At 41.9% G+C, this 12617-nt stretch overlaps 1 long non-coding RNA gene across 1 annotated transcript; it reads right to left on the minus strand.

Moving 5' to 3' along the window:
- Positions 1 to 603: 603 nt before the first annotated feature.
- LOC133215628 (uncharacterized) lies at positions 604 to 7915 on the minus strand. Its single transcript, XR_009726442.1, has 4 exons — positions 7490 to 7915; positions 3255 to 4023; positions 2815 to 2941; positions 604 to 2732 (listed from the first exon to the last, which is right to left on the minus strand). It is a non-coding gene; the product is annotated as an uncharacterized LOC133215628 (long non-coding RNA).
- Between the last annotated feature and the right edge of the window lie 4702 nt (positions 7916 to 12617).

Consider the following 12617-nt stretch of genomic DNA (forward strand, 5'->3'; position numbering starts at 1 on the left):
CTAGAATGAATACTGTCCATGTTCTTTATCCCAGCTGTTTAATGTAGCTATCAAAATACCTGTCGTAAGGATCTTACTGATACACCAGTATTTGGGAGAGTTCTTTATAAGGGTCATATGACACTAAATGACATGTCTTAATCCAGTTAAGAAAGTCATCATTTTTGAGCAGTCTAAGCTATGACTGAGTCTTTTAATCCCGGTCTCTTTGCGAAGTGCCCCATAATCTCTGTGGTGCAGTGAAAGTGATTGTACAACTATTTTTTTCCACGGAAGTTTCAGACATTCAGAATGGTTTTGTACAGACTGTCAGCCAGCTGCAGATTACTTCGCAGTTGTCTATTTCCACTTACAGATTGGCCTTCAGGGAGGGAGGAGAGACTAAGTGAGAAGATGGCATTAATGAAAGCTAAACAAGCTTTCCCACATTTTGTATTAGACTCTTAATCTACCCCATCTCTGCCAGATCCTTTTCCCCAGATAAGGGCTTATGAGAAAGCTTTTCTCTCCACTATGCTTTCAACTAGGTGCTCTAAGTCTGTAAAAAGGAATAATAATTTTAGCTGATTTTTTCAGATTATTTTTGTAAGCATGTGTGTCATTTTTGCATCTATAAAGAGTGACACAGTTGTAACTTTTTCTGTAATCTTAAAGTGTTCTTCACAGAATGGTTAGAGTAATATAACCACAAGTTACGTTTCTGGTTTCTAAGCACTGGTTAAAACAACCTAGGAAGCCTGAAAGAATCATGCAGAATCCTCCTGCCCAGCCTTCAGGGTTTTCAATACACTTCTATTGCCAACTCTGGCAGTGAGTGCTTACAACTCTCCCATAACTTTAGATTCCAGATGTGTTTAGTTCAGACGAGATCATAGCATGCCAGTACTGATGACATTCCATCTGTCATGGATTTTTTGATAATCAGACACAGGTGATGGTTAATCAGATTTAACACACTGGGGTTTTTAAACAGGGCACAGTGATTGCCAACTGGTACAATGTGTGTAACACAATTACGTTCATATGGTCTGTTCAGTCGGTAATGAGATTTCTGGAGCAGTAGAATTTGCTTCAAAGACACTGGTCTGGGACTCACAGGACTTGAAATTTATTCCTTACTCTACTGCTGACTTGCTGGGTGACTTCTATAAAAACCACTTTGACTCATTCCTTTTCATTGCCCTCCGCTGTAATGTCTTTATAAAGGTAGTGACCTCCTAATGCAGTGAAGCAACTTTATAATTGCAAGTTGGGCTTTTGAACCTCCTCAGTGTAAACACTGTCACTCTCCATCTATAGAGATCTCTGCATCAATTCAGTCCTGTTACAAGTGTGATCCATAAATAGTACAAACAATTAAAATGCCTTCACCTTTTTAGGCACTTTGCAAGAAACTGACACTTACTTTGAATGTATGGTTATGAAGTGGCTTATAATAAATTAAGCTTGCTGGAGGTGTTCCAGTTGTTCCGTCAATAGGTAGAGCCAAAACCTTACCACTTACAGGAATCTTTGTGGGAATTCTCAGCACAGGAAACAAGGAATTAACAAACCAGTCCCTCATTTTCCAATCCTGGACAACACTGCAATCTCCTCTTATTAATGCATATGCCCCCCCCCCCTTTTTGTTTGGAGGGGAAGGGGGAGAAGGGGAGAAAGACCCTCAGACCCAAGGTTTCCTTAATAACGACCTCACAAAATAAATCATGGGTTTCTATTAAAGGTTTGTTAATACCTGATGTGAGAAAGCAGCCCTGGATCAGCAATAATGAGAGCTCTCATTTTGCCTTCCTTTTCTTAACAATGATTGCTACAACTCTGCTGTCCTCTAAGCCAGAAAAAGTTGAAAACACAAAGAACAGCAGAAAGAAAAAAGATGTGCAATGATGAATTGCATTCAGCACCAAGAATACATACGGAGAAGAGTAAGAATAGCTGTTAAAGAAATCATATCATGAAGGATAAGAAATCTCACAGAATATCAGTCATTCTTATTCTGCATGTTTGCTGGCACAGTACAGGCAATAAAACAAAACATACGCTTTCCTTCATGTAGCACACAAAAGCAGGATCTGAGGAAAAATAACAGTAGAGCACTAGATGGTAGTCAGCTAAAATAAAACAGATTCCAGCACTGCAATTTGCAGTATCCTGCAGTGTTTGCAGAAGTTTTTTCCTCAAGCATTACTAATGTTAGAACTTTAGACAGCTTCCTTGAGTCTTTGTGGAACATGTTGTGTTAATTCCTACAGCGTTAAAATGATGTTTTGGCCTGATAATAGTATGCAAAACTCCCAGGAAGGCTGTGTTTAAAACTTAAAAAGCTACAAGCAATTCTTTCTAAATTGCCTCCTCCTGTTTTAAGATATACTGCGCTTTCAGACATTGCCACATAACACTCAGTGTAGTATGCACATAAGAAATGCAAAATCTTAGTCTAGTCAGCAGTCTGCTTCTATAGTAGACTAAATGAGTGCTGCAAAACTGACCTCTAACCTAACTAGATTGTTCCTCAGCTTCATCCTTTGCTTACCCCCTTTGCTACATAGACAGACTGCTTAAATAATAATAAAACTAATCATGCTCTTGAGATACAGTAACACTTATATGGTGGAATGAAATCCCTTTAGCAGGACGGTTGGTCACTGAATGGGCGGCCATAGGAATGCGTCACAAGTATCCTTGGAGCAGCATTTTCAGATGTGTCAGACAAAATTTCCCACACCACTGTTCTGCAAAGCAGGGCCCTGTCACATTTGACAACTGGTAAGGCAAAGACCATAACCCTGGATGTCCCCGCTGCCTCCTCCTTACCATGAGCTTTCATTGCCAAGCACAGTCTGATACAGTATGGGATATCCCTGTCCCAGCTGCGTCACCTCCCAGCTGCTTGAGCACCTAGCCTTGATAGCCTTTACAAGTCCAGAGTTGAAAAAAAGGCCTGGGAAACAATGTCTGTTTTAAAGTGTTTGATGCAAGGTTGAGATTTAAAGTTACCTCCTTTAAGCAATCTTTTTCAGATTTTAAAGAAAAGCAGACTTCACTGCACAGCACTTGGTTCTGCAGCAATGGGTGGGATTGATCAGTACCTGCATCTATGACCAAAACCCAACACTGCCTAATTGATATTTTGGATCTGAGGTATTCAGAAGGACAAAGCATAGACCCTGTTAATTTCCATTTTTAAAGTTCCATCTCTGTAACCTTATTCTTTGATGTGTAAAAACTGATGTGCATCCAGAATGAGCGCTTACCTGTGAAAACATGGCAATTAGTCCTGCATGAAAGCAATCAAGTAAAACTCAAGACGAGGAACAAGCTCTTCTGTCTCCAAGATACCGCCCCAGGACACCTTCCTTCCAGAAGGATGTTCAGGAATACTGGGAAATAGAACCAAAGGGATTATTTATTGGAAATGTGCAGCAGTGTTCCTCAAAGCACTCCAGTTTTGGACTAGAAGGTTAAAAAAATACTCCAACAAACCAGCAAAAGAAAAACAAAACTTTTAAAGTATTAGGTCTGGAAAAAATGGAAATGAGCTGAAATTTGTATTCTGAGGAAGAGCTGAAATAGAGCAAGAGAAGAAAACAGCTGCTTCAGGAATACAAATGCTAAATTTATTAATGCAAGAGAGGACAGTATGATTAAGTTGTTTAATGTACTGCATAAAACACAACAACAGTTGGCTTAATATATTTAACCAGAAAAGCTAAAAACACCATGGGTCTAGGCTGGAGTAAGTTCCAAACGCGTTATCTCCCCATTCTTTGATTGAGATGGTTTTTAAATCTCACTGGTTTTCCCTCCTCGTGCTCAATGCTGACAGAAGTGCATTGCAGTATACAAGTACCTCAACAATAAAAGTGCAAGTCCCAGTCCATGCTGAATTCCAGCCGACCGTATGTGTTCCTGACACTCAGCTCACAGCCCAAGCCAAGTTAATGAGGCTTCCTCACCCCAACAGGTACCACAGCAGTGAATTATTGTACTGTATCCTTACACAGTTAATCTCAACAAAGGCTCCTTCAAAAAAGCAAAATGGAGCAGGAGTACTAAAACCTTACATAGGAGAGAGAATACATGTTTTATTCTAGAAGCAGAAAAAGATTAGTGTCATAAGTGAACACCCATAACAGAGATCTAAGGGATGTGGGGAAACACCCATAACCTTTCCATTAAATATTACAGCACTTTCTCATTGTAATTTTTTTCCTCTCAACATGCCTTGAATCTGGTTCCTTGAATCATCTTCACAACAACAAAGTTAGCAATACTGTCTGTTATTTATATATATATTGCCTGCTACTTACCTTAAAGCAACTGCAAAGGGTAAGGGAAGGGGAGCCCTTGCTATTCCCATTACCTAGATAGACTCTGCAAGTCAGTGACAGTGGTACTGGGCTGGGTAGAATTAGGGCCAGCTGATTGATAGTCAAAGACCACAGAAGCATTTTATTCTTGTGAGGATATATAGAATCACAGCATCACACAACAGTTAGGGTTGGAAAGAACCTTAAGATCATCCAGTTCCAAACCCCCTGCCATGGGCAGGGACACCTCACACTAAACCATGTCACCCAAGGCTCTGTCCAACCTGGCCTTGAACACTGCCAGGGATGGAGCATTCACAACCTCCCTGGGCAACCCATTCCAGTGCCTCACCACCCTCACAGGAAAGAATTTCCTCCTTATATTCAATCTAAACTTCCCCTGTTGCAGTTTTAACCCACTACCCCTTGTCCTATCACTACAGTCCCTAATGAAGAGTCCCTCCCCAGCATCCTTATACACCCCCTTCAGATACTGGAAGGCTGCTATGAGGTCTCCATGCAGCCTTCTCTTCTCCAGGCTGAACAGCCCCAACTTTCTCATCCTGTCTTCATACAAGAGGTACTCCAGTCCCCTGATCATCCTCATGGCCTCCTCTGGACTTGTTCCAACAGATCCATGTCCTCTTTATGTTGAGGACACCAGAACTGCACACAATACTCCAAGGGAGGTTTCATGAGAGCAGAGTAGAGGGGCAGCATCACCTCCTTCGACCTGCTGGTCATGTTCCTTTTGATGCAGCCCAGGATATGGCTGGCTTTCTGGGCTGCAAGCTCACGCTGAAGCTGGCTCATGTTCATTTTCTCATCGACCAGCACCCCCAAGTCGTTCTCCACAGGGCTGCTCTGAATCTCTTCTCTGCACAGCCTGTAGCTGTGCCTGGGATTGCTCCGACCCAGGTGTAGGACCTTGCACTTGGCATGGTTAAACTCCATGAGGTTGGCATCAGCCCACCTCACAAGCGTGTCAAGGTCCCTCTGGATGGCATTCCTTCCATCAGTTCTGTAGCCCCATCATAGAAGGCCACCACATTGGTCAGGCAGGATTTCCCCTTGGTGAAGCCATGCTGGCTGTCACCAAGCACCTTGTTGATTTTCATGTGCCTTAGCATGCTTTCCAGGAGAATCTGCTCCAAGATTTTGCCAGGCACAGAGGTGAGACTGACTGGTCTGTAATTGCCCAGATCATCCATTTTCCCCTTCTTGAAAATGGGGGTTATATTTCCCGTTTTCCAGTCGTCGGGAGCTTCACCTGACTGCCATGATTTTTCGAATATGATGGCCAGCGGCTTAGCAACTTCATTCACCAGCTCCTTCAGGACCCACGGATGGATTTCATCAGGACCCATGGACTTGTGCACGTTCAGATTTTTAAGATGGTCTCAAACCAATTCCTCTCCTACAGTGGGCCCAAGGTCTCCATTCTCACAGTCCCTGCATCTGCCTTCCAAGACTTGGGTGGTGCGGTCAGAGCCTTTGCTAGAGAAGACCGAGGCAAAGAAGTCATTCAGAACCTCAGCCTTTTCCAAACCCAGGGTAGCTAGTTCACCCGAGAGCTTCCGGAGAGTGCCCATGTTGTCCTTAGTCTGTCTTTTATTCACAATGTACCACAGAATCCCTTCCCTAGCCAAGTTTAATTCTAACTGGGCCTTAGCTTTCCTGACCTGGTCCCTAGCTCCCCAGACAACATCCCTGTATTCTCTGCAGGCCACCTGCTCTTGCTTCCACCTTTTATAAGCCTCTCTCTTCCCCTCTGATTTTCCTCAGCAGCTCCTTATCCATACACACACACACACACACGCCTACATCCACACATGCAATGTATACTGGGACAAACACCTAGCAGCACTGCACCAGAAAGAAAATCAGATGAACTTTAACACATACTCAAGAACAAATTCTGTTCTCACACCACAGCACTTTCATACAATCAATAAGTGTTGAATTTGGATCACTGAGTATTGAAAGTGATCCCTGTAAGCCTTAAGGAATATATCACTGAGGAATGGTAGACTGCTTGTGACATAAGCCAATAACTGGTCCTCTCAAGAGAAAATGCTGTAGAGAACAAATGTCATTTCTCTGCAGGGAGTAAATGAGCAAAAGCCTGCTCACTGGGACTCTCTTTTTCTTCCACACTGAAGAATTCAGTTCACTGGCAACCCTGTCTTCCTCTACATTACATACACTTCACTGAAAGTAGAAGAGAGTTGTACTACTTCTGCCTTAAGGACAGAATAACCTTAAAGTTATTCCAAATGGAGTTGTACCTTAAAAGACCTTGTAAAAAGTCTTAACACTCAAACGTTACAACAAACTGCATCATTCAGGGAGAATGGATGAAGTAATTGCTCAACAGGCAGTACACAAATCCAACTTCTTTCCCACAGTCATACAGTGTGTTACAATACAAAAAGATTCATGGCAACCTTCTGTAAGTATATTTATGGTGGTTCTCGGCTCCTTCCATCCTCAGTAGAGGTTAACCAATACAGAGCATCATCCTCTTCCTGTTGCCTATAGACAAAATCTAAAACAAGAAACAGCTTTTGTGACTATCACTACATATGCTAAACCAATCAGGTTTATTCTGTGTTTACAGGTACCCCAAAGCACAAAAGCAATTGCTGGATGTGTTGTCAGTTACACACTGCTTGCCAGTCTCAGCTTTCTACTATGCTAAATTATACAAACCCAAAAGTTGCCAGAAACCAGGGAATTTATAAATTGGCAAAGCAGAAAGGGTGGGAGGTATAAGCTGACACCGTTAGAACAGTGGGTACCCTTCTTCAGAAGGGTTATTCAGTGTGTTATTACACAGGTAAGCAATCTGACATTTCATTAACGTGGCTATAATTTACCAGACACTACCCTGCAATAGCCACTGTCAAGCAAACAACTATTGTTTTGTTGGACTCATTGAAGTGATTTGTGTTTGGAGGATGAGTCCTGGTTTCTAGAACTATCCTAAACTGCAAAAGAACCCATTTGATGTACTTTCATTTGGACTGTAAGTAGAGTGAGCTGCTTTTATACCGTTTCCTTCATTTTGTTAATGTGCAAACTTCCTCTGCAACTAATTATCTTAAGATTTTAATTTAAAAGTTAATCTTCTAAAAATAATATTAATTAACACCATTTTCCTTGTATTCCCCTATTACCTTCTGTCCTTTTAGTTCCAGGTTTTCAGTTGTAATGGCCTTCAGCTCCACTGCAGGCTTCCTAGTGGAGAAACATATCTGTGCCAGCTTGCTAAATAACCTCAGTAATGTTCAGTCACTCAGAACTCCTCCATCTGTGTGTCCATCCATCCAAAGGACCAGATGCTCTGAAAAACGCCTTCTCCGCTGCGCCTGGTGTATCACTATCTGAAATATGTTGCTCCTGTAACTGCCATTTCCAGCACACAAGCAAAGGCAACAACTGACCTACCTTGGGCCCTCAGTGGTTCACTTGGTCAGGTACAACATGTTCTTTACAAGTCAACTGTTCCTGCTGCTAGAGCTAAGGGAAAACCTGCACAAGGTTTTTACAGGATTATTTCCTCCCATCCCACAGACAATGAAATCACATTAACTGGATTACTGGAAGCACTGGAATAGCTGGAAGCATTGTGACAAAAACCGTTGGAAAGAAACCATTTCACCAAGGAAAAGAAGTCCAGACGAATGCATATTTCACCAGAAGGAAAAGCTAAGCTTTCTGTGCATAATTCCAGACCTATTCATTCCATTGGGTTTGCACTTATAGGCATGTAGACAACTCAATTAAGTTATAATGGAAATTAGATAATGAGATAATCATATAAAGCTCCTTTCTAAGGTTGCATATATTCCACTGACACAGGTTACAGAAATGTTCTTGCCAAGAACATGACGATGCTATGCAAGCTTGCTTCACCAGATGCAAAGAGAAGTCCTTGTTTCCCTGTTAAACATCCGCACAGCTGGTTTTTTACAGCACAAAGATTAATACATGGGACCTGACTCAGCAGTGGATCACTTTCAAATTGTTTGGCTAGTAACCTCAAGTTTCTTCTGGAAATACCTTAGAAGAAAGTTTCCTTAGAGAAAGGAAGCATGTGCATAATATACAATATTCTCTGTAAGAAACTTAATGATATTCGATCATCCTACATTGTTGCAACTTTCCTGCTATACCCCCTTGAGTGAACAATTATCTCTGATGAGAAGCTTCAGGAAAAATATTGATTAGGCCATGTTCTTGGAAACAAAAGACGCATGTGAATCTCAAGGCTCTGCTGAAGGGCAAAGCAAGAAGGCAAAGAATGTACTTCTCCTTTACTTCCAGCAGACAGATCCTGCTGACCGTATTCCATTGCAGAGCACTGCAAGAGAGACGTTCACTATAGAGTATGGTAAAAGGAGTGATCGATCTTGCCAAGTTAAGCATCTTCAGTCATACTTAATACTAAAGTATTAAAAATGTCGTAGAATCAGTTTAAAAGTAACTATCACTGAAGAGTTACTGAAACTTGGTATTCTATCCACCAAATTTGTTGAAAGTGCTTAACTTCCATTGAAGTGCTTTACTATGTATAGCAAATCAGTTTTAATGAAAACTAGTAATAATGCAGTTACAAATCACAAGCCAATGAACTGTGCTAACAAATAACACTTTAAAAAGATACCTATGCGTTTTAGTAGCTTACTTCATAGAATCATAGAATGGTTAGGGTTGGATGTTTAGTTTCTTGTTGACAAACACCCCCAAGTCCTTCTTCTCAGGGCTGCTCTGAATCTCTTCTCTGCCCAGCCTGTTGCTGTGCCTGGGATTGCTCTGACCCTGGTGTAGGACCTTGCACGTGGCATGGTTAAACTTCATGAGGTTGGCATCAGCCCACCTCACAAGCGTGTCAAGGTCCCTCTGGATGGCCTTCCTTCCCTCCAGCATATCAACTGAACCACTCAGCTTGGTGTCATCGGCAAACTTGCTGAGGGCGCACTCAATCCCACTGTCCATGTCACCAACAAAGATGTTAAACAAGACCGGTCCCAACACCGACACCTGAGGGACACCACTCGTTACTGGTCTCCAGCCGGACACCGAGCCATTGACCGCAACTCTCTGTGTGCAGCCCTGAAGCCAGTTCTCTATTCACCAGGTGGTCCATCCATCAAATTTATGTCTCACCAGTATAGAGACAATTTCTAATTTTTAAGATAAACGTTTCATCACTGAAGCATCACGGCTTCTGCCTTGGGCAACTATTCACTGCCAGAACAGCTGTGGAATCTGAAGTTACTGCCTGCCAACTGCTTGGTGCCATTACTCTTTTGTCAAAAATTGCTAGCCCCATAGAACGTGATGCTGCTCAGCCAGCAGAATGCGTGATACAAGGATTCCCTCCACTGTTCCAGTATAAAGTTAGCTAAGCTACCTTTAAATCCAACTACTCATGGATAAGAAATGGCAGAATTTCTTCTAAAGATTAAATGCTGGCTGTTCAATGTTATGTACATCTTTGCAAAACAGTGAAAAACAAATGTAAGGGGTTTTAAACTCATCTCAAATTTGTCTGCACTGTTCTGAAACTGCTTTAAAATGTTCATCTTGTCAAGCACAATTTTGCCATATGCCTCACGCTGATGGGACAAGGTTACTGAAGTGCCATGTCAGCAACATAACATCAGCAAAACTGAGCTGTCAGGAACAGGAAAGACTTAGAGCTGCACTATACTCAGTCCTCGTCATCTGGACGCCTTTGGCCAGAGGCGTGAGATTTATCCCTATCAACAGTAACCTGTGCAGGGATGCAAAGACATCTAAACCCTCTTTCTGACACAGCAGAAATCTTCAATTATGGTCTGAATTGTGGGAATATGGCATTAAACCATAAGAAGGGAAAAAATTCCTATTTAGAGAAGACTGCTGATAAAACCCCAGCATGTCCTGGGTGTCATTTAGGCCTGGAGAGGTACAGGTTTTTATGTAAGACAGAACTGTTGGTTTTAGTCTTATAGGTGGATTCATTTATAAATGCTGACCCTGGCATATAATCTTCAACAAAAGCTGTGCCTCTCTATCTAATTCCCATCTTTCAGCTGAGACATTAACATGCCTTATTCAATGTTTTTCTCTCTCAAGCATTACCTCAAATTAATTGGCACTGTATAAAATAAGTTCCTGGGTGCACAATGGTAACCATGGTAGCCTTCATACTATCCTCACAATGCATATGTAATTCAGTCCTCAGGAAAGCATAATTAGTACGTAGCATAATGTATTCTCTCTAAACACACCACCACCATATGAAATGCACACAATCGAAGCAAGCGATGCCTCCCAACCTCCGCTGAACTGGACGAGCAGTCACATTACAAATGAATACACTATTAAGTAGTTTTGCTGCAGCATCCTCAACTTGCATAACGCTTCTTCCGAACGGTATGCCTTTTCTCTATGGCCGAAAGGTGGCAATGTTCTACTTTGTATCAGCTGGCCTTAGCCAGTCAATAGAGCTGCACTTGCAGGAATCCTGCAATCTCTTCCCAGCCAAGCCAGGCAGCATGCACCATTAACTGGGGTGCTTACCGGGTCCCAGTGCTTCAGTGACGCAGCCCTCAGTTAAAGCGGCTCGAATATTAAAATACCATTCAGGCTATAATCCAGTGAGCTGTGTGAGAGTACACTCATGTATATTTCCTTATGAGGAATATTAAAAGGCATATGCCACTTAAAGTGTGTTCTCTTACTCATCACATATAATCAGGCTTTACTCAGGATGCTCCCAACGTGTTCATACAGGACAATTACTTCTATGCACTGAGTGAAAATTGTCACTAGCCCAGCTGCTCAGAAGATGCCACCTTGCCACTACACCAAAGCCTATTTCAAGCAATGTAACTCATTCGAGGTGACCTCCATAGTTCATTTGGGGATTTGCCACTTGGGAATATTGAAGTCACCCGAAACATCTGACAGTGAGGCCTTAATACCACACCCATACAGACTGCCATAACACAGCATGGGAAAAACAGCATGCAGCTGCTCTTTTCCTGCTTAGTGTCCCAATAACAACTGCATTACTTATTTAATGGCACGAGTTAGGAATTATCACATGTAGCAATAAACTCTTGCCCTGGTGCTGGCCTGCTCCTATGATTACACACACAGGGTGTCCCACACCCAAACACTAAGATGCTATTTCCATTTGACACTAAGTGACAAAAGAAATTATGTTTTGCCTGGTGTGTCACAGGGAGATGTTTTCCGGTATCATCAGTCAAATGGGAACTCTAACATTATTTTGTATATGGTATTCAGGATAACTGACTGCTTACTATGGAGTCGAAGCAACAGTGTAAGAAAAGAAGAGAGAAAGAAGCACCCTTACAAATCCACTGAAATAACTGTTGGGTTTCTAACAAAAAGAGGCTCTAAGGCCAAATTTGGTGTCATGATTGTTCTGATGAGGCTGAGGAAAAGAAGTTACAGTAAAAGAGCTAGATAAATAAATGCATTTTCAAATGCTGCCAGCTAAGCTGATTTATTACCTACAGAAAGCAAAATGAGAAGTGCTTCTCCACAAAGCAGGTGTAAAGAGATGCCCAAACATGGACAGGATAGAAAGTACTTAGCAGACATGAAAGCCATTTAATTCCTCCTGTGAATACATATTGATTTAGTTTTCTGCTGTACTAGAAACATTACTTCTATTAAGTGTGGGGTATCAATGAAATGCAGACATCTACCACACCTCTGGTAAAAACTTCAGACAACTCATTTGGGAAGCAAAATCAACTTAGCAGATAAGATATGAAGTAGCTGCCTGGCAGTTGATTCATCTTTGCCCAGAATCCTTAGTAATGTTCATGTGCACAAGATTTACCTTCATTTTACTCCCTCTACATGTATATGACAGGAAATACTTTCCCACTCATAACAAAAACCTTTGAAACTGCTGTAATATTCAAATGTTTTCGATAATACCATTTGCCCGTTCTTTTATACCACCAACATGCCGTGGATGCTTTTCTCCTGACAAATCCTTGTGACGTGGCAGAGCTGTCACCAGAGCACAATGAGCTGACATTTCCATGCAGGCACTGCCAGGGCAGGTGACATCCTCTTACTCCACTCTGCAGGAATAAGGGATGTAGATCTCCGTTTCAGATGTTTATGGCAAAAGGTAGCATTATGATTGTAAACTCCAGCCACACACATGGTGGCAATCCACGTGCACCTGATTCCACACATTTTGACTATTAGAGATGTGGGGAAGGGAAGGAAATGGCATTTCTTCAGTGCTATTAAACAAATCTTCGG

This window comes from Neopsephotus bourkii, unplaced genomic scaffold (genome assembly GCF_033783945.1).
Source record: "Neopsephotus bourkii isolate Nb327-2 ecotype Australia unplaced genomic scaffold, CSIRO-AGI_Nbou_v1 NB_991, whole genome shotgun sequence".
NCBI lineage: Eukaryota > Metazoa > Chordata > Aves > Psittaciformes > Psittacidae > Neopsephotus > Neopsephotus bourkii.